This window comes from Lepidochelys olivacea (genome assembly GCF_965140295.1).
Source record: "Lepidochelys olivacea isolate rLepOli2 genome assembly, chromosome: 13".
Taxonomy (NCBI): domain Eukaryota; kingdom Metazoa; phylum Chordata; order Testudines; family Cheloniidae; genus Lepidochelys; species Lepidochelys olivacea.
Window position 1 is genome coordinate 17,354,337 of NC_140423.1, and position 20,051 is coordinate 17,374,387.

The 20,051-nt window shown below is 44.7% G+C and overlaps 1 protein-coding gene across 1 annotated transcript in view; it reads left to right on the plus strand.

Moving 5' to 3' along the window:
• Positions 1–20,051, plus strand: part of KCNB1 (potassium voltage-gated channel subfamily B member 1) — a 189,589-nt gene that overhangs the window by 102,885 nt on the left and 66,653 nt on the right. The window lies entirely within an intron of this gene.

The window sequence follows — 20,051 nt, forward strand, 5'->3', positions numbered from 1 at the left end:
ACGTAGTGCCTAGGAGCCCCAGTCATGGGCCAGGACCCCATTATGCTAGGCTCTGTGCAAATTCTTTCTACCTTAGCGTTATCTTGTGAAGTCCCCTAGATCCAATATGATCTGGCCTGCAGTTAGCCCAATAGTTTCCCACCATACAGTTACCCACTGGGATTTTTTCTCGGCAGTTTTCAATTCAGCAGCTACTTTATGGGCTGGGGTGGACTGAAATGTTCCTGAGCTTCCTGTCCCTGAAGGGAAGGGACAGTCGTCTGTGAGGTGCAGAGGTCTTGGTCTTTCAAAAAGGCAGGAGACAGGCAGCCAAAAGGGGGAGTGTGTGCTATATATGTGTCGCCAAAATATTGAACTTCAGCCAAAACAAACCCAGCCACAAGTGAGTCATACAGGAAAGAAAGTCCTGGTAAAGACAACGGGCCTCAAGTCTCAAGGAAAACACATTGGAAAGGTTAGAATGAGAACCCAGAGCTCTCCTGATGGGGGAAGGTGCATACCAAACCCATTCGAACCTTTTCATGCCCTTGCCTTGGTGTTCAGATTCACTCAGCGTAGTCACCTGCTGACCTGCGAGTAGGAATGATTTCTTTTTAGATGTTTTTGACAGGTGTGTAAAATACCCTCTCTTTTCTTATATTAATCTCATGATGCTGAGAGATGGAGAGTAGAGTCTTATGTCTGGGCTGGTACATTTTCCTCACAATTTTGTAAGGCTAGAATAACAATGCCCATGTGTGAACGCCTCTCTAATCAAGGTTGTGATTAATTTTGCATCAGCCCTCCCTTAGCCTATGTTAGTCTTCTGCTATGTCCAGACTGTCCCCGCCCCAGTGCAAACTGGCATTTCACTGCATCAGTGCTAGTCCTTCCTTCTATCTAGGCTGATCTCAATCCTTATGAAAGGTTTGCCTCAGATAAAAATACTGAGAAAAAACAATTTCCTTTCCCCTTTCTTTCTCCCCCTAAATGACACATTCTCCTTCTCAATGCACACTGCCCCACAGCAGGTCTGGGTGCATTCTCTACACTCAGCTGTCCCTCCCCCAAAGCCAGCTGCCACCCTGAGCTGACCTCCTCTCCTCTCATACTTAGATCTTCCTCAGAGCCTCTAGCTGTGATAAAAATCCAGCTGCCCTGCTCTAATCTCATTGCCTTGAACCAGCCTGGTGAACTCAAGGTCAAATGGTAAAGCACTGCATTCTGGGTATCCCATGAAGAGATGAACTTACAGTATAGAAATATCACAGTGACTCTTATCAGGACAGTATGGGTATGGAGGCTGTTCATAGAATCATAGAGAAACAGGGTTGCAAGGGACCTCAGGAGGTCATCTAGTCCAACCCTTGCTCAAAGCAGGACCAATCCCCAATTTTTGCCCTAGATCCCTAAATGGCCTATAAAAATGCCGTTCTTGTGATAGAGCCAGATTCACCCCAGGGTCTCTACTAACTTTCATTGCGGTGGACATTAGCACAGACCTTGCAGCAGCAACAGAAAGCCAGGCTACCGGTAGCAGCCTGAAAGTGAGCAGGGTTGGACCAAGCAGATGCAAGGCTCAGGAGAGCAGGAGGTGGCTGAATATCCCTATTGCAGTCTCTGGGGGTCTTCAAGAGCCACCAGAGCTCAGTCGCGCAGAGGTAAGCCTGGCCCTGTTTGTTTCAGTCAGACATCTTGATGGAACTCCTGCCTGGGAGATCAATGGAAAAGGATATTGAGATGGAAAATTTGGATGCAACCTATTTGCTCCAAAATATAGCAAAGAGAGCAATGCATAGGTGGGAGGAATGAGCAGGACTAGGAACTCTCAGTAAATGAGAATTGTAGTCACCTTTTGTTCTTCCGTCTCGTGAGATTAAGAACATAAGATACACGTTTTTCAGTTTGAATCGCCATTTGACATTGATCCATATTTTTAATGCTCAGACTTTGATCTAATTCCCATCTCTACCCAGCAAGAATATGACGTGCTGAAGTGTGTTGTGCCTAATCGGTCCTGGCATTAATAACTGATTTACAGAGGAGAGAGTTGACAGACAGTGCTTAGAAGAATAAGTCATCATTGAGGGGGGAAAGGAAGAAAAATGTGGTTTCCTTCTGTTGTGCTGAGAATTATTATCATCAAAGAGCTTTCTAAAACTTCCATCAGCTGGTAACAAAAAGGAGGTCACAATTAAGTTCTCAGTTTCAAAAGGCAGCATCTTGGTACGATACATAAATGAGTGTATTTGTACTGAAGATTGTCTGAGCTTCAGAGCAGTTCATCTTGAAAAGCACAGGGGAAGTTATTTGTTTTTAAGTGCTAGATTTACAGCCCCAAAGACTAAGTGCCCTGGAACACATTCAGCCTAGGCAGTAGTACTGCAAGCTTCTGCCCACATCTTCCCCAGCTAAAATGCCTCAGACCTTGAGGGTACGTCTAGGCTGCGGCTCGGAATGAGCCCCCCAGCCCTAGTAGTCAGACTGGTGTTAGAGAGGCTCACGTTGACATGCTAAAACTAGCGGTGTGGGTGTTGCTGTACTGGCAGAGGCTTGGGCCAGCCACCTGAGCTTGACCCAGGAGGTAGGGTGGGTCCAAGTTTGGGTGGTTGGCCCAAGCCGCTGGCAATGCGGCAATGTCGACACCGCTATTTTTAGCATGCTAAGACAAGCACTGCAAACACCAGTCTGTCTACCCCGGCTCAGAGGCTCGCTCCAAGCTGCAGTGTAGACACACCCTGACCTGCTTATGGCGAGAGGGAAGTTCATATGGTCCACTCAATCCTTGTCCTCTCTGCTGACGCTAGCAGCAGGTGGGGAGCAATTAGTGCCAACCGGGGTAGAGGTTGGTGTGATATAGACACCTGTCCACAAGAAAACAGGCTGAAATCACCACTATATTTCACATGGGTCACCAAGCTGCCATCAGGCCATTTACTTGGAGGTGAAAGGCTCTCTATACTATTCACCACTCCCCGGAGCCAATCAATCTCATCTCCGGACAGTAAAATAGCCTGGTTGACACAAATATATAGGTCTGTTTCCTTTCCTAGTATCTTTACAGATGAAACCCTAAGTGGTTTTGCCTCAATTGTCCATTTCTGGGTCCATCAAGGTGCTCAGAAACCTTAACTCTCATTGACTTCTGCAGTCAAACTCAGTAGGAATTGAAAGTGCTCATCACCCTGGAGGAACGGGCCCTAAGGCCTAACCTGAAATCCTATCTCAGGACTGTACATCAGTGATCCACATGTAATGAGTCTCTTAGCAGATGTTTGACTAATTTTCTATTTAGTAAAACAGGAAAATCAACGGTCTTTGGAAAGGCAGAACTGAAGCATCCCGTGTTTCTAGCGGTTTAATGCTAGCTCTCCTGTTCCCTGTATTTGTCAAAGCAATGAAGCAATGTCAAGTCACAACTACTGTATGCTGTGGTGCTGGCAAAGCATCCCAGAGCAACCAGCAATGATAATGATAAAAAGATCCAGGGCCAAGGCCAATATTCATAGCACCGAGGCAATTGATCCCCAGCCTGTTCCTGCTGACTTTTGAATAATGTTGATGCTTTAAAGGCTATTTTCTTGAAATGTAGGAACTCTTCACTCAGACACCCTATCTGATTTCAACTGTGGTGGCTTGCTTTGTCAGGGGAGGAAGTTTCTCAAACCTATGGTTCATTAGAGGTTCCCTGTGAAGTCATTACACCGAGGCATCGGGGAGAGCAACATCATATATCCATTAACCTGCCTCTATACAGTTCTTTGAGTGGCTTTTCTTTTCCAGCCACTGAAAGGTCCTTACCGCTGCAATTCAGCTAGACTAGCCAAACCCCAATTTCTGCTTGATTGCATAGAAGGTAGCAAGTGAGAAATCTGAGCAGTATTTAACCTGAACTACAAAAGAGAAGCTCCATTTCACAGTATTGATTAAGGGCAAGACTTCCAGATGGCCCTTGCCCTGATCCCTGAGACCACGTCAGTGCTATTCCTCTGGGAAGCACAGAATAGAAGGCACAGCACAGAGGCTTGGCATCAGCATGTCACCCCCAACATAAGTTAGAGCAGCCTCAAGGGTTCTGTAATTTATGGCAGCCTCTGAGGGCCACCTCCACAGCGCTGAATCTTTGTAGCAGCATGCAGTGTGGATATATTCCTCCTGCCTCCTACACATCCCCTTCTGGAGTGGCATTTAGTGGGTGGGATGTGGGAAAGGAGAATCTCCATTCATTTCCAAAGGCTTAATTTTGTGCCCATAGTTACATACAATTGCAATTAACTGTGGGTGCAAATATTAGTTATGCATTGAGTGTCATGACTTGGCCTGCAAATCAGATAGTTGAGCACCTGATCTTTTCGGTTTTTGCCTACAATTAACAACAGGTGCAAAAATACATATGTAAGTAATGTATTTAGGAGCACAGACTCAGTTCCCAAAACCAGAAAACAGCACTGAAATTCCTATACATTCAAAACCACTACAATGTATAAGAAATACACTATTCATCTACTCCATTCAACAAGGAGCTGAGGGATACCTTCTATTGATAATCTCTTATTTACCAATAAGATTGGGGTCTGATTTTGCAACTCTTTACTTCACATTACTAACTGTTTGAAGGATCAGGCCCTGGGTCCCATTAATTTTCAGTTTAGCAGAATGGGATGCTGTTATCTGTTGAGTGAAGTAATGTTGAAACATCTCTTCCTTGACAAATTCAGTAAGCAATACGCTGACCTGTTTTCTAATGCATCTTGCTGTGTCCCAGCCCTGTGCTGGCAATGTTACTGTGTGATACAAACATAGACATGAAACACTTTCATACATACAGTGTAATAACATGCTTCAGAAATTGAGGTGTAATGTAATATTTAGCGACTCCACCTTTATTACTGGCGAGGTAACTGGGGAACTCCGGGAAAAAAAGGACAGGCATTTTAACTGATTTCACTGACCTGAGCTGTGTGGACAGCTGCTTTCACTCCCCCCCCGTCCCCCCCGACCTGAATCTTACCTAACTCAGGCTTGTAATAAACTAGATTGCACGGCCAGAAGCGGAAGTTTTTGAGGTGTAAAAATGGTTCTGGTCAATGTGTCTCATGTTGAAAAGACTACAGTCTACAGTCTACAGTCTTTGTTGGATTCCAAGCTTCTCGGGCCTGAGTTTTAAAGTACAACAGTACACAGCTGTATGTGAAAATGGCCATAAGTAGTCAGTACATAATACAGGCAAAATTCTCTGGGGAGGACACTGCATTTTTAATGGAGATACCCTGTAGAATTCTGCTGACTGTTCGGGACAGTGTATCATCACAGAATTTCAAGCAGGCTCATGTAGCTTGAAAAGGGAACAACACTTTTTAGGAACTGTTCCTGCTATTAGCTAGATAATTAAAAACTAAAGATTATGCCAGAGACTTAACTAGAGCTGGTCAAAAATTTCCCAACAAAACATTTTTCTATCAGAAAATGATGTTTCATTGAAATCAAAACTTTCCATGGGAATGCATCAATTTTGATGAAGTTTTGGTTAGAAAAAATGGAAAAATATCATTTTGATACGGTGAAAATGGAACACTTCAGTTTTTCATTTTGAAGTGACTTTTTGTTTCTAAATTTATTTTATTTTGTGTTATATGTTGTTATGTAATATAAAAATTTTAAAATATCAAAATCAGCACAAAATATTTCCATTTTATTGAAACAGAACATTTGGATTGACCCAATCATTTTGAGTCCATCAAAACATTCCATTTTGATAAAATTGAAATGTTTTGTTCTGATTTTTACTTTTAAAAAATCTTATATTACATTATAATTTTGTTTTGCAGGAAATTTCTAAATGCTTTGGTTTTGTTCTGGTGTGCAATGAAAACAGACTCTGAAATGTCAGAATTTCCTGTCAAATGTAAATTCCAAGTTTGGACCACGTCTAACCTTAACCAGGAGATGCATCAAAAACCTCGGCTATAGTCCGGAAAAAACTCGTCCACTTCATTACTCACAGCAGAACTGTATATAATTACACAGAGTTATTATACAGAGTGACCTTCAATAATATCTAAGCTGCTTATTCCAACAGAAATGCAGACGTATACATTAATCTTCTTATTCTTACTGAGAAACATGAACAAGACAGCACTATGAGGGGGCCACTTATTTTTGGCTGTAACAAGGTTACTATACAAGTGGGAATTAATTTTATATGAAGCATCCTGGAGATCTGATATTTGAAGTTGTTTTAATCAGTTTTTCTTAAATAAGTGAAGAATGGAAAGTCCCTTTAAAGCTTCATATGCATGAACATCTCTCTTCTAGAAAGAGGTGGAATAGGATCAACCACTTGGGCCATCCCCATCTTCACATGGTGACATGAAGGCAACATGCTCTTTTAGACTCTGATTCCATCAAGGTCCCTAACCCCGAGAGTAGTGTCACTGACTGCTCACGTGCTTAAAGTTAGGCCTATGCTCAAATGCCTTGTTCAGTCAGGGTGATAACGTGCACTAAAACAAGTTTTGCAGCACTAGCCTTACAGTATAATATCAATGGGGTATCCTATTAAATAATGGGGTATACGGGTTATAACTTGAGCTGAATGGAAAATGTTTTTTTTCCCCCCATGTAAAATATAGACTTGTTGGTGGAAAACAAAAATTTGAGGGGAGCGGGGGGGTTTCAAAACTTTAGGTTGAAAACCTCAAATTTTGATTTGGACATGCCCCCACAGGGCTTCGTGGGAGCTGTAGGTCTTGCCCCCATTCTTCTCTATGGGTCAAGCTTTTTGACCCACGTTTCTTAGTTTCCCATGGTCTCCTCTCTTGCTGAGGTAGTGTGGTGCATCATGTAAGATGTAGTCCAGCCACGAGGCCCAGCCTGTAGAGGAGAATGGGAACAGGAGGCAGCTGACTACAACTCTCGTGAGGTACTGGGACAACATTTCTGAATCAAAATTTTGGTTTTCAGCAGAAAGGTTCCATTCTTTGAGTGTTTGGTTTTTCAATGAAAAGTCAAAATTTTCCAACTCTTCCTGTGGAAGAACTTTGTTTAGGCCAAAATCTTATTTTTCTACGGCAAATTTTTGACCAACCCTAGTAATCACAGCAGTTGTTAAAGGGAGCTCCATGGAGAGTCTTTCCTCCTGGTCTGCAGAATGAAACATTTTCAGAAGCACTCACTGGGAGATTAGGAGGTTGGAAGAAGTGGCAGAGACCATGTGGGCCAGTTTTAGCGCACGACACATTAGTGAGCACTAGAGCTTATATCCTTGCAGTGCAGACTAACACCCCATGGAGATAAGTCCTTATAAAGTGCCCCACAAAGTTAGGAGTCCAAGACTCTAAGTAAACTGAGTCTTAAAATCAGGATGTAGATGAGCTGTGCTGCACCTTGCACTTGGGGTCAGTCCCAAAGGGCAGGTCTACAGTACGGGATTAAGTATCAAAGAGGGGTCGCCATGTTAGTCTGGATCTGTAAAAGCGGCAAAGAGTCCTGTGGCACCTTATAGACTAACAGACGTATTGGAGCATAAGCTTTCGTGGGTGAATACCCACTTCGTCAGATGCATGTCATGTCAAACGGGATTAAGTCGACCTAAATTACGCAACTCCAACTACGTGAATAATGTAGCTGGAGTCAACGTAGCTTAAGTCAACTTACTGTGCTGTCTACACCGTGCTGGGTCGACAGGAGAAACTCTCCCTGATGCTTCTCGTTCCAGTTGAGGACCAGAGTTGACAGGAGAGTGCTCTGCGGTCGACTTAGCAGGTCTTCACTTGACCCACTAAATTGACCTCTGGTGGATCGATTGCCGCAGTGTTGTAAGTGTTGGCATACCCTAAAACAGAATACAAAGGACAGTAAAGAGGAGGAGAGTTTTATTTTTTGTTTCTTTGTTTATTTCTGCCTGTTTTCTTCTCTGTCTGAGTTTTTTAAAATAATCATCAGGGATTCTAAACTTTTTAAATGGACATCTGGAGATGGTACCTGTGCAATAGGGAGAAGAGAAATCTGATATGTCAGGAGCACACATATTTGGGTGCTGTGTTACTATTTTAGATGGCTGAGTATCTCCAAACACTGGAAGGGACTTGCACAAAACCACTGCCATGTTTTCATTAGGCTTTTTAATAAGGGACAATCAGGGCCAAGATGGTTTGTGCAGCTCACAATCTAATTCCAGCCCGAGCAATATTCTGTCCTATTGAGTCAATATCTCTTGTTCTAAACTTTTCCCCCCAATGTATGTAGCAGAGTAAAAAAAACAACCCCTTCTCCCCCCCTCCCACTCACACACATATGCTACTGGGACCCAATTCTCTTTCCACAAGATACGGGTAACTCTGACTGACTTCCATAGGAGACACTTGCATTCTGTGGTGGGAGGGTCCAGTCCTGGACTCCCTAAAAATAACTGGTCAGACAGCAAAAGGATGGAAAAATATGGAACTCCCAAACTGCCAAGGTTCACAGGTCACTGGCTGGACTCATTTCGGTCTCAGAGGCCCATCGTTCTTTGTCTGTTAGGTTGAGATTAGTCATCAGGGCATGTTCTGCCAAGAGGCACTCCATTCTGATTGGCCACATCCCCCATGCACTTTGACCAGGAGACTCTGTTCTCCCTCTCTCATAATACAAGAACAAGGGATTATTCAATGTAAGGCAGCAAATTTAAAACAGATAAAAGGAAATACAGGTGGTTAGACTGTGGAACTCATTGCCACAGAATGTCACAGAGGCTGAGAATTTAGCTAGATTCAAAGGTTATCTCTACACTTATGGCTGCATGTAGAGTATAGGCGCTATATACATGTAGCTACTTGCTGCAGTGGAAGGCTCCAGTGCTAAGGAGGCAGTGGGGAAAGACACTGCAGCTACTCTGGAGCCTTTCCCTGCTGCCTCCCTGCTACCAGAGCCTTTTACTGTGCAAGGCTTCAGCAGCAGGGAAGTAGAAGGACGCTGCACAGCTGAAAATAACAGTGCAGGCATGGGAGGCTCTGCCTGAGCAGGTAACAAGCCCCTGTAAGGTATAGACACAGGGGACTGAGGCTGGTAGGCCACTCTGCTCTACTGCACTAACCTAAGTTGTGCCTCACGGTCTACATTGCTATTATACCCTTGCTAGCTGGGCATGCAATGCCTGTACTCTGCATGCCACTAAAAGTGTAGACACACCCAAAGAGGGACTGAATATTCATATGGGGAACAATTGTTAATGCTTCCAAAAGAGTTTTGGAAAGGATATTAAACCTCAAGCTTTAGGGCTGAAACCAGTCTCTATTAGCTGTTAGGATGAGACCTTCATGGGATATATATTACATCTTCCTTCTCAGGGGTCTCGTGTATCTTTCTGAGAACCACCAGGTGTTGGTGACCACTGGAAACAGGATGATGAACTAGATGGACCACTAGTTTTGATCTGGTATGGCAATTTCCTATGTTCCTGTGATCAACAGCTTCACTGGCATATACTATACTGGACTGCACGAAGAACCAAATCCCGGAGTCCTGAGAAAGGCAACATGAAGTCAATTTGAAGTTTCCCTGTGTCCAGTCTTCAAGTTTTGTCTCTGTATTACATATGGGGCAATGATTGCATTGTACAGTTCTGTATGTCGTTCAGACACTGTACAGCCCAGGTATATACTATCCACTGCATATACTACATCGTACTGCATATGCTCCGTGCATTATAGTGAACTGTATATTTTCTATCATTGGCAGGGGCTGTATTACACGCTATATAGTGGAACCTACTCTTCAGATGTTGGTCTGTTGTAGATGAAATGATGATGAAATATCTATTGTGTTCGGGGTGGGGGGGAATCTATCTTCTTTGCCCTTTGGCAAATGACTTGAACTTCTTCACCTGGTTTCCCTGGGAGACTCAATTTGTGAACAGTGTCAGTTGTCATTTACTGAAAGCTCATGCTGCTCTTAGTGCCTTTAAAAGTATCTGCTGTCATGGCAACAAGGTTATTTCTTGCCTAATGGGCATCTACTTTTAAAAAAATGTGGCGATAGTTGCTAAGTGAAGCTTTGGTCAGGGATGTGATAACATCATCAGCCTTTCTAGAGCACTTTTCATTTGATGGTTGCAAAGCCATTTACAAACACTAATGAAGCCTTACAAGCCTCCTCCCCACTATGAAGGGAAGTATTATTAGTCCTAGTTTCATGCAGGTAAACTTAGGGTCAGAGAAGTGACTTGCCCAAGGACAAGGTCACATGCAGGGGCAGAGGCAGGAATAGAACCCAGGAATCCTGACCCCTAGTCTTTTGGTTTCATCACGAGGTCACACTTCTTCCATGTTCAGCAAAGACCATCCTTCCCTGCTGTAGTTCTGCTTCATGGCCTAGATTCACAACGTCACTGGAGCAGCCCTTGGTGCTACTGGGGTGGGGCATTGGAGGGGACAGAGGTGGGTTAAGCCCCCTTTCTACTACCATCACCCTCTTCTTGGACACTGGTTTGGCCCACTGCCCAGGTTAGAGCAGCTGCAGCATCTATTTTGTCATGTTATCATCTTTGTTGTCCTTGTCCAGTGGATGTTGATTTACCATAAAACAGCTATTTAAAAAACAATCCCTGGCAAACTGGTGCCTGGCAAAGCTGCTTTATGCTTCCTAAATAGACTCAGAATGACCTTTTGATTTGACAAGCTCAAGTGCTAATATCATACTGTCTCAAAATGTAATTAAAAGGTGCTAGCATCCCTTTCAGTCTGAACTGGAACCCACTGCTATCAATGCAGAGCAGACCCTGGCACTAATCAAATTTACATTCACCACACTCCCTGCATTCATCTAAACCATATTTAAAACAATTTGTATTATAATGCATGGCTGATCAATAATGCTGTTCAATTATTTAATAGCTGTACCAGCAAGGAAACATTACTATCCTTCTTATCAAAGCCAGGCTGATGAACCAGGTTCTACATGTAAAATTTCAATTTCAATTCGTTTTTAAACGGTTTCTGTTTTTCATCTGTCCATTTCTCATAGCAACCAGCAAGGACCAGAGTTCAGAGAGCCAGATTTCACTTATACAAGATGAATTTATATTTGCCATCAATGCACTTAGAAGCAGAGAATCTCTCAAGGATTTTACGTGAAGTGGGACTCACCCTATTGGGTAGATATAGCATCTCTTCATGCATGATCCACAGACTTCCTTCTACTGATCCACAGACTTCCTTCCCTCTACCCCTATCCCCCGATACTGGATGAGGCCTCTCAAGAGATGACTCGGTTCCATTTCATTTAATATTTAGTGCAAAGGGTGGAGAAATCCTCAATAGAAAAATGTTCACAGTGACCTGTCCTGAATAAAATCTGTTGTTCATCAGGACTCGGAAATCTTAGCTCTCATATGATAGTAATACTAACATAACATTCTTATTATGATGGCGACGACTGCTAACACTGATGTGCTGTCCATCTGCATAGCACTTTACAGATATTAGCTGATGTCTCCTTGAGCTAGGAAATAGACCGCAGCTCAATGTGTGGACATGCTAAGTCTTCCATTTAGGATCCATTGTCATTTTCAGAGCTGCTGTTCAGCTGCAGCCTGTCCCCTCTAGGTGTCTAAGGATGTGGCTACACAGCAACTAAACTCCCGTGGCTGGTCCATGCCAGCGACTCGGACTTGAGCTGCAGGGCTATTTCATTTCTGGGCAGACTTCTGGGCTTGGGCTGGAGCCTGGTCTCTAGGATCCTGCAAGGTCAGAGGGTCCCAGAGTTCAGGCTGCAGCCCGAACCCAGAAGTCTACACAGCCCCAGCCCGAGTCGGTTGGCATGGGCCAGTGGCAGATTTTTCTGGTTTCTGTAGCCCCATGGGTGCCAAATTTTCACTGGTCAGCATTTGCAAAGCTGCCTAAGTGCTGCTGCCATCCCACAGCTAACAAGCAGCTTGGAGTCCTAGATCACGCCAAAGACCCCAGAGGCAGGAATCTCAAACTAGGCCAAGGGAACACCTAGCTCATCTGCGGAGTCCAGTCCTATAGGTGTGCTCTGAGCATATGTAAGACATGATATCTGTCAGACCCTGCTGCAAGAGGGCCAGAGGCAGACCACTGCTAGGTGAGGGGGGTAGCACAGCACCCACAAAAAAGACAGCTGGAAGCACAGGGAAATGTAAGCTGAGTGTGAGAAAGGTGTCGAGCAGGAGGCAGAGAGAGAAAGAGATGGTTTCGGGTGCTAGAACATGGGTTATCTAAGCAGTTGACCTGGCTCCTGTGCCTAATTCATAGCTGAGGATCCTGAGCAGAACAGGTGTCTATCTCTGCCCTGTCAGCTGGGCACACCAAGTCCTAAGCCCCTCTCCTCAGCATATCGGTCCTGACTAGCTTAGGCAGTCTCACACTCAGCTTGCTAGCTTCTAAAAATCCCATCCTTAGGCACATAACTCTCCCTATGCATTGTACGGGGAGCCTGGACACCTTGTCTGGGGCAGCAGGCCGCCAACAGGTTAGGTGTTGCAGTGCTGAGCAAGAAGAGTCTGGGTCTAGGCATTAAGGGTTAGGGCTATTCTTCCCATTTGACATACGGGCAAACTTAGCAGAGAGGTTAGGCAACCTGCCCAGCATCACAGAGAAATTAAATGTCCAGACCAGGATCAGAGCTCAGAATTCCTGTCTCCTAGGCCTGTCTTCAAATCCCTTGACTGCACCTGTCTTCCTGATGTGTTCAGTAAGATTTCAAGCAGAGATGGTCAAGGGTGGCTCCAGTCCCTACCAAGAATTTTCATCACGTTTGAAGGTATTTGGATTTGGGGTTTCAGACCTATTTCTGGTTGCTAGCGTGGCTCATAATGGTGCCCTCTTTCATCAATAGTTGTAAATACCTCACCAGACAAATTGGAATCATCTCAGCAAAGAGGGCTCTCTTTATGGGATTTGGTTTTCTTTGTCTACTCAGTTGTGTACGCGGAGAGGGATAAAGAACTTTATTTGTGTGGAAATGATCATGAGTTGCCTTTTGTGTACAACTCTCTCCAAAAGGGAACCAGCACTCCGAAAACAAGTTACTTCTGATTGCAGTGTCATAGTTCGGAGAGAGGGAGAGATTCTGGGGATACCAATGCCGGGGAGCCTAGGGCCTTCTCTTCACTGCTGAAAAAGGTGCTTTTTATTTTATTTAGTTTTGCCTTGGGGTAGTTAAAATGCATGAGTTTTCCCTGGGTAAAACATAGTGAAGACCAGACACTTTAGTTTTACTGCGAGATAAACTGTCCCCCAAGGGCTGATCTCAGTGAGTTTACCTTGTAAAATGAAAGTGCCTGGTCTCCACGGTGTTTTTACCTCAAGATAGAACATCAGAACGGTCATACTGGGTCAGACCAATGGTCCATCTAGCCCAGTATCCTTTCTTCTGACAGTGGCCAATGCCAGGTGCTCCAGAGGGAATGAACAGAACAGGTAATCATCAAGTGATCTATCCCCTGTCGCTCATTCCCAGCTTCTGGCAAACTATAGCTCATACGTGTTTGTTACCCTGAGGTAAAAAAAAAGACACCTTTTTAGCAGTGAAAACACCACCTTAGAAATACCTCAGATAGGTGCCTTTTCCACAACTATTGAAAATTCTGGCATCAAAACCATGGCACTGGAGCTTGAGGTATGCACTTGCCTTACTAAACAACACTTTGGCTGCTTGTTCAACATTTCAGAGAGGTGTAAGCTCTTTGATGGTAGATGTTCATCAGGATACATTACCTGCTGAAATCCTTTCAGGAAGATGAAGGGTTACACTGGCTACTTAAAATTCCAATCATTAAGTAACCCAAGGAATTGATGGAGTGGGCTCCAGGAGAAATGAGTGTGAATGCAGGAATAATACTTTGAATTTATGTGGCACCTTTGACTTAAACCATGGTTGGTTGGGCATTTTGTGACCCTGGTGTATAAAGGATGGATCTGTGCATTTATTTTAATTTTTACATGCATCCATCATAAAGTGTCTGGGCTCATGTATAAGTAATTAAAGACAATGCAAAATGACTAGAGTGGCATCAGACTACATACAAAGGGACTTAGCTTCACAGTTAGCTGCATGCAGGGATTGAGAGGCAAACTATATTTGAGGGAGCTGAGCAAATTGTAGGAAATATTTACTGTTGATAACGCTACAGATCACAACTTGGCTACATCTGCAACTGTATCCGATGGCTTTCTGTAAACATTACTCCTGGAGGAATTTTGCACCACTGTGCATGAGCAGAATTTATGTCCCCCACAAATTTCTTTGATTTCCTGCAGAATGACACTCTAAAGGGAAGCCACAAGAGCAGTCATGTGCCGGGCTCAGCTGCTAATCTGGGCTGAGGAGGATGGGACTTCCTCTTCCCCTGCACAGCATCCAGGGCTGGGTCAGACCCACCCACAAATTTCTGTTCCTGGCTGCAGAAAGCTCTGCAAACTCCCCCATCCCCGCTGCCTGCGCCCACTGCTCCTCAGCTGCAGGGGGAGGGATCTCTGTACAGGGAGCTGCTCCCCCATCTGTCCAACCCCCGTGCATCCAGACCCCCTCATACTCAGACCCTCCTGTCAAGACTCACCCCCCTGCTCTCAGAAATCCCCCTGATGAGCTCCCACTCTCCCTGCACCTGGACCACCCTGACGAGCCACCTGGAACCCCACCCCACCTAGACACACCTGGATCCCCCCCACACTGAGCCCCTCTCCCCCAGCATTTGGACCCCCCATACCTAGACCCCCTGCTGAGCTGTATCCCCCCTCCATACCCAGACCCCCTGACACTGAGCTCCAACCACCTTCACCTGGCCCCCCGTACAAAGTCCAATGACCATTGCACTCAGAACCCCTCAACAAGCCCCTGTGCATCCAGATACCCTCCCCACCCAGATCCTCCACTGAGCTGCCTGCACCCAGATTGCCCCACACAGAACTCTCTCAACCCACACCTGGATCTCCCCATGCTAAGCCTTCCATACTTGGATCCCGCCTTGCTGAGCCTGCCTGTCCACACCTGGTGCATCTGGCATGGAGGGGCAGGGCCCTGGGGTGTTTCTGGGGCAGGCCCCATCCTTGCACTGTATCAGGGTTGGGTGCAGCCTCACCGCTGAGTCCATGTCCCGGGGGAGAGGAGCTGCACAGTGATCTCTCACCTCTGTGCAGCCAGGGGCCTGTGCTCCCCAATGCCACGCTGTAACGTCCACATTTATTTGACAAGTAAAATTTGCAGAATTTTTCAGAATTTTAAAATATTGTGCACAGAATTTTAAATTTTTGGCGCATAATTTTTTTATTTTTTTGGCACAGAATGCCCTCAAGTAAAACATTCAAGCATTTAAGGACTCTTCATGGAATTTTTGTGGAAACAGAATTTCAAGCCTGAATGTTCAAATAGCCTCCAGAAGCAAATTTCAAAGTGCACATTTGAAATTAAAATTCTCGCTTCACGGTGGTGTTGGTTAGTTACCTAAATCATTCACCTGGAGAACAAAAGGAATGCCTTGTGATTTAATTAACTAGCCAGCACAGCAAAATGTGTTAACAAACTGTTTCATTGCATATATTCAATCTGCAAGCCAAGAATTATTCACTGACAAAATTCACAAATAATTCTGAAGAATGAACATATTTGGGGATTTTCTGATCTGTCTATAGGCAGTTTGCAACAGAAAAAAGGCAACTTTGTCAGATAAATTTTTTAATGAATAAACATTTAGCTCTGCTCTGAAGTCAACAGGGCTACTTGCATAAATAAGGGCTATTCATGTGAATAGGATTGAGTCTGTAATGGTACTTGGAGAACGGGAATTTCATTAGCTGAAAGCACTGATTACAAATCAAAGGGAAAGGGGAAATCAAGTAATAATTAGTCATTTAAATTTTATCAAGCATAAAGCAACTGATTTCAAACAAAGCCAAATAAAGAGGAAGTGCTTCTTTCTTATTAAGTTGGTCTCCCTTGGCCTTTTAAAGATTTATTAAGTGATGTCAATAAATTATGGCCTTGGGATTCAGCCTATAAAAACCGCATAGAAATACAATATCAGACAAGTAAGTAAGACTGTCACACTGGAATAGAAGCTAAATGCATATTTATTAAGGAGGCATATGCTGAGTTTTGGTTCACCTCTCTCATCTAAACTCTCTCTTGCTTTTCCACCTGTTGTTATTGAGACTGTATCTGAGTTTAGTTCTAATGTTGAAGTCAGACCAGATTTGATCACTGATAGGTTTAATTACATTGCTAAAGGACTCCTTGTGAAACTAAGCTATCTGAATTAATTATAGCACTGCTAAATTATGCAGCATATGTGTAAAGACCCATTTGGAATTTACCTTCATTTATATTCTAGCATAGCATTTGGATTTCCTTGAATAAATTTTTCTGTGGTGCTACCATTGAAACAATTTTGCAGAGAGAGAAAGTATGTGATTAATGAGTCTATTTATCCAAAGAAGTGTTATTGAAAAAGATAAAGGGAAAGTAGCCAGTGTTTGTTGCAATATGGTAAATGCAGAAACACCAATTCCTTTCCAATATATTATTTTTAGGGAAGCATCAACAATATTCTTAGAGCTATACAAGACAGGGTCTTGAAGACCATGGCCTGAAAAGCTCACATTTAGAAGAAGTCCAGATGAGGCATGACACACTAGGAGACTCAGAGGGAGGTGTGACCTTAAATAATTGTAAACGTTTGTTTATTAATTTATTGTAGTTTGGGGAGCTTGGGAAAGAAGAGAGTCTTTGGGGTGGATTTAAGTGAGCCAAGGATGATGGGTTGTTATAATATGCATCTGTCTTAGGTACTTATTTTGGCCCTCATCACACAATATCTGAGTGCCTCACATTCTTTACTGTACTTGTCCTCACAACACCGTGTTAGGTAGGGAACCGGTATGATTAGGGCCCTACCAAATTCACGGCCATGAAAAACCCGTCACGGACCATGAAATCTCATCTCCCCCCCCCCCCCCCCCGAAATATGGTCTTTTTTGTACTTTTACCCCATACTGTACAGATTGCATGGGGAAGACCAGTGTTTCTTAAACAGGGGTCCCGACCCAAAAGGGGATTGTGGGAGGGTCGCAAGGTTATTGTACGGGGGTCGTGGTATTGCCACTCTTACTTCTGCTCTGCCTTCAGAATTGGGTGGCCAGAGAGCAGTGGCTGCTGGCCAGGTGTCCAGCACTGAAGGCAACGCCCTGCCAGCAGCAGCGCAGAAGAATGGGTGGCAATACCATACCATGCCTATAGGAGCTAACTTTTCCCGGTGCCAGAGGGTGCTTTTCCCTTGGCCCGCACCGACTCCACCCCTGCCCTGCCCCCTCCCGCCCCTGCCCCACCCCATTCCAACCCCTTCCCTAAAGTCCCTGCCCCAACTCTGCCCCCTCCCTGCCCCTATTGGACTCCTTCCCCAAATCCCTGCCCCAGCCCCGCCTCTTCCCGAAGCGCGCCGCGTTTCCCCTCCTCCCCCCTCCCTCCCAGCGCTTGCCACAGCGAAACAGGTGTTTCGCAGCAATAAGCACTGGGAGCTAGGGGAGAAGTGGGGCACAGAGAGCTCAGGGGAGGAGGTGGAGCAGAAGTGAGCTGGGGCAGGGAGCTGCCAGTGGGTGCAGAGCACCCACCAATTTTCCCCGTCGGTGCTCCAGCCCCGGAGCACCCACGGAGTCAGCGCCTATGACCATGCCATCCTTACTTCTGCACTGCCTTCAGAGCTGGGTGGCTGGAGAGTGGCAGCTGCTGGCCAACAGCCCAGCTCTGAAGGCAGCAGCGCAGAACCAAGGGTGGCAATACCACACCGTGCCATCCTTACTTCTGCGTTGCTGCTGGCAGTGGCTCTGCCTTCAGAGCTGGGCTCCCGGCCAACGACTGCCGCTCTCCGGCCACCCAGCTCTGAAGGCCGTGCCGCCTCCAGCAGTAAGGGTGGCAACACCGGAAACGGCCCCCTACAATAACCTAGCAACCCCCCCACAACGACCTTTTAGGTTAAGACCCCTACAGCTACAATACTGTGAAATTTCAGATTTAAATATCTGAAATCATGAAATTTATGATTTTTTAAATCCCATGACCATGAAATTGACCAAAATGGATTGTGAATTTGGAAGGGCCCTAGTTATGATCCCTATTTTGCAGATGGGGAATTGAGGTACAGTGTAAAGGGAGGGAGGAGGTGTTCAAAGGCACTATTACAGGGGTTCTCAAACTGGGGGTCAGGACCCCTCAAGGGGTCGCAAGGGTCTTACATGGGGGGTCGTGAGCTGTCAGCCTCCACCCCAAACCCCGCTTTGCCTCTGGCATTTATAATGGTGTTAAATATATTTAAAAGCATTTATAATTGATGGTGGGGGGGGGTCACACTCAGAGGCTTGCTATGTGAAAGGGGTACCAGTAAAAAACTTTGAGAATCACTGCACTTTTGGAACTAGGCATGCATTTTACTTGGGCTTTCAAGAGCCTAAGGCCTGGTCTACGCTACAGAGTTACGTCAACACAAGGCAGCTTACGTCGATCTAACTATGTAAGTGTCTACACTAAGGCCATGTCTACACTAGCACTTATGTCGGCAAAACTTACATCGCTCAGGGGTGTGAAAAAAACACCACCCCCCAAGCAACAAGCATTTTGACAGCATAAGTGGTAGTGTGCACAGTGCTATGTCAGCGGGAGAGCTTCTCCTGCCAACAGTAGCTACTGCCAATTATTGGGGGTGCTTTAATTATGGAAGAGCTCTCTCCTGTCAGCATAGAGCGGCTACAGGAGAGATCTTACAGCGGCGCAGCTGCATTGGTACAAAGGTAGGTAAGGAGTATTCTCCTGGGAGTAACAGAGAGATTAAGGCCTGAGTCAGCAGAGCATTTACACATAGGCTTAAAGTTAAGCATGTGTTTAAGTTCAATTATAATCAGACGGACAAAAACAGATGCTTAAACACTTTGTTGAATAAGAATGGGATTACTCACACTCTTAAAGTTTGGCATGTGCTCCAGTGCCTTCTTGAATTGGGGCCTAAGAGATTTACTCAAGATCTTGCATAGTAAATCAATTGCTAACTCAGAAATAGAACCCATGGATGAAATCCTGGCCCTATTGAAGTTGATGGAAAAATTCCCATTGACTTCAGTGGGGCCAGGTTTCACCCCAGGTCTCCCAACTCATCAGTTTCTTGTTTTTAACCACTAATCACAATACTTCCCCTCATTAAATGCCTCAGAACTACTCTTATCACATGAGAATGATGGGCATCATATTTTCAGCAGTCAGTATCTTTGTAGTACTGTGGCATTAGAATTAGATCTCTGGATTCCTGTGAGTTTGCACATTCCACATGTAGACACTTGGTAGAATCCATGAATATTTTCAACTGATCCATTGTTAAGGATGTTCCATACATTTTTTCTCAGGACCCAGTGTCACGGATAACATCTGTCTTAAGATCTGAACAGCCCCACTGGTTGCACAGCTCAGCCTAGGCTCAGAAAAAGAAAAAAAAAATTCTATGGACAATGTGCTATGGTGCAGACCAAGTGGAGAGCTTGATCTCTATGGTTTATTCAGTCCTCAACCTCACTACCACTACCAATAAGTGCTGGTTATGATGGTGGATTTTGATCTGAGAGAAGTATCCCCTAGGAACTGAACTGAGATCTGTTAGCTCATTTCACACAAGCTCCCAAACAGCTATCAGATGGGAATGACAGGCTAGATTGGAATCTGTGATGTAGATGCATAAGGCTCTGTATGCCATGGAAAATTTGAAGCCATCCAATCCTCTTCTATCTATTTTTGATTCTGATAAATAGAGTGTACATGTTACCTTTGCCAGGTCTTATTCCCCAAACCCCTAATTCTGTAGAATCTCTTCTGTTCCAAATGCAATTACTTTTCATCTTTCTTTTTTGCTGTTTGGAACCACAGCGCATCATCCTTCCGTGTCTCATTATCTTAATTAAAGCAAGGCAAATCAAGGGCCTGTTTTATAATCTGTCATCACCCGGCACAATTTCTTTAGCTCAATAATTGTGAAATCACATTAGGCCAAATCCTGAGAACTGCTTAGCACCTCAGCTCCCAGTGACTTTGATGACAGC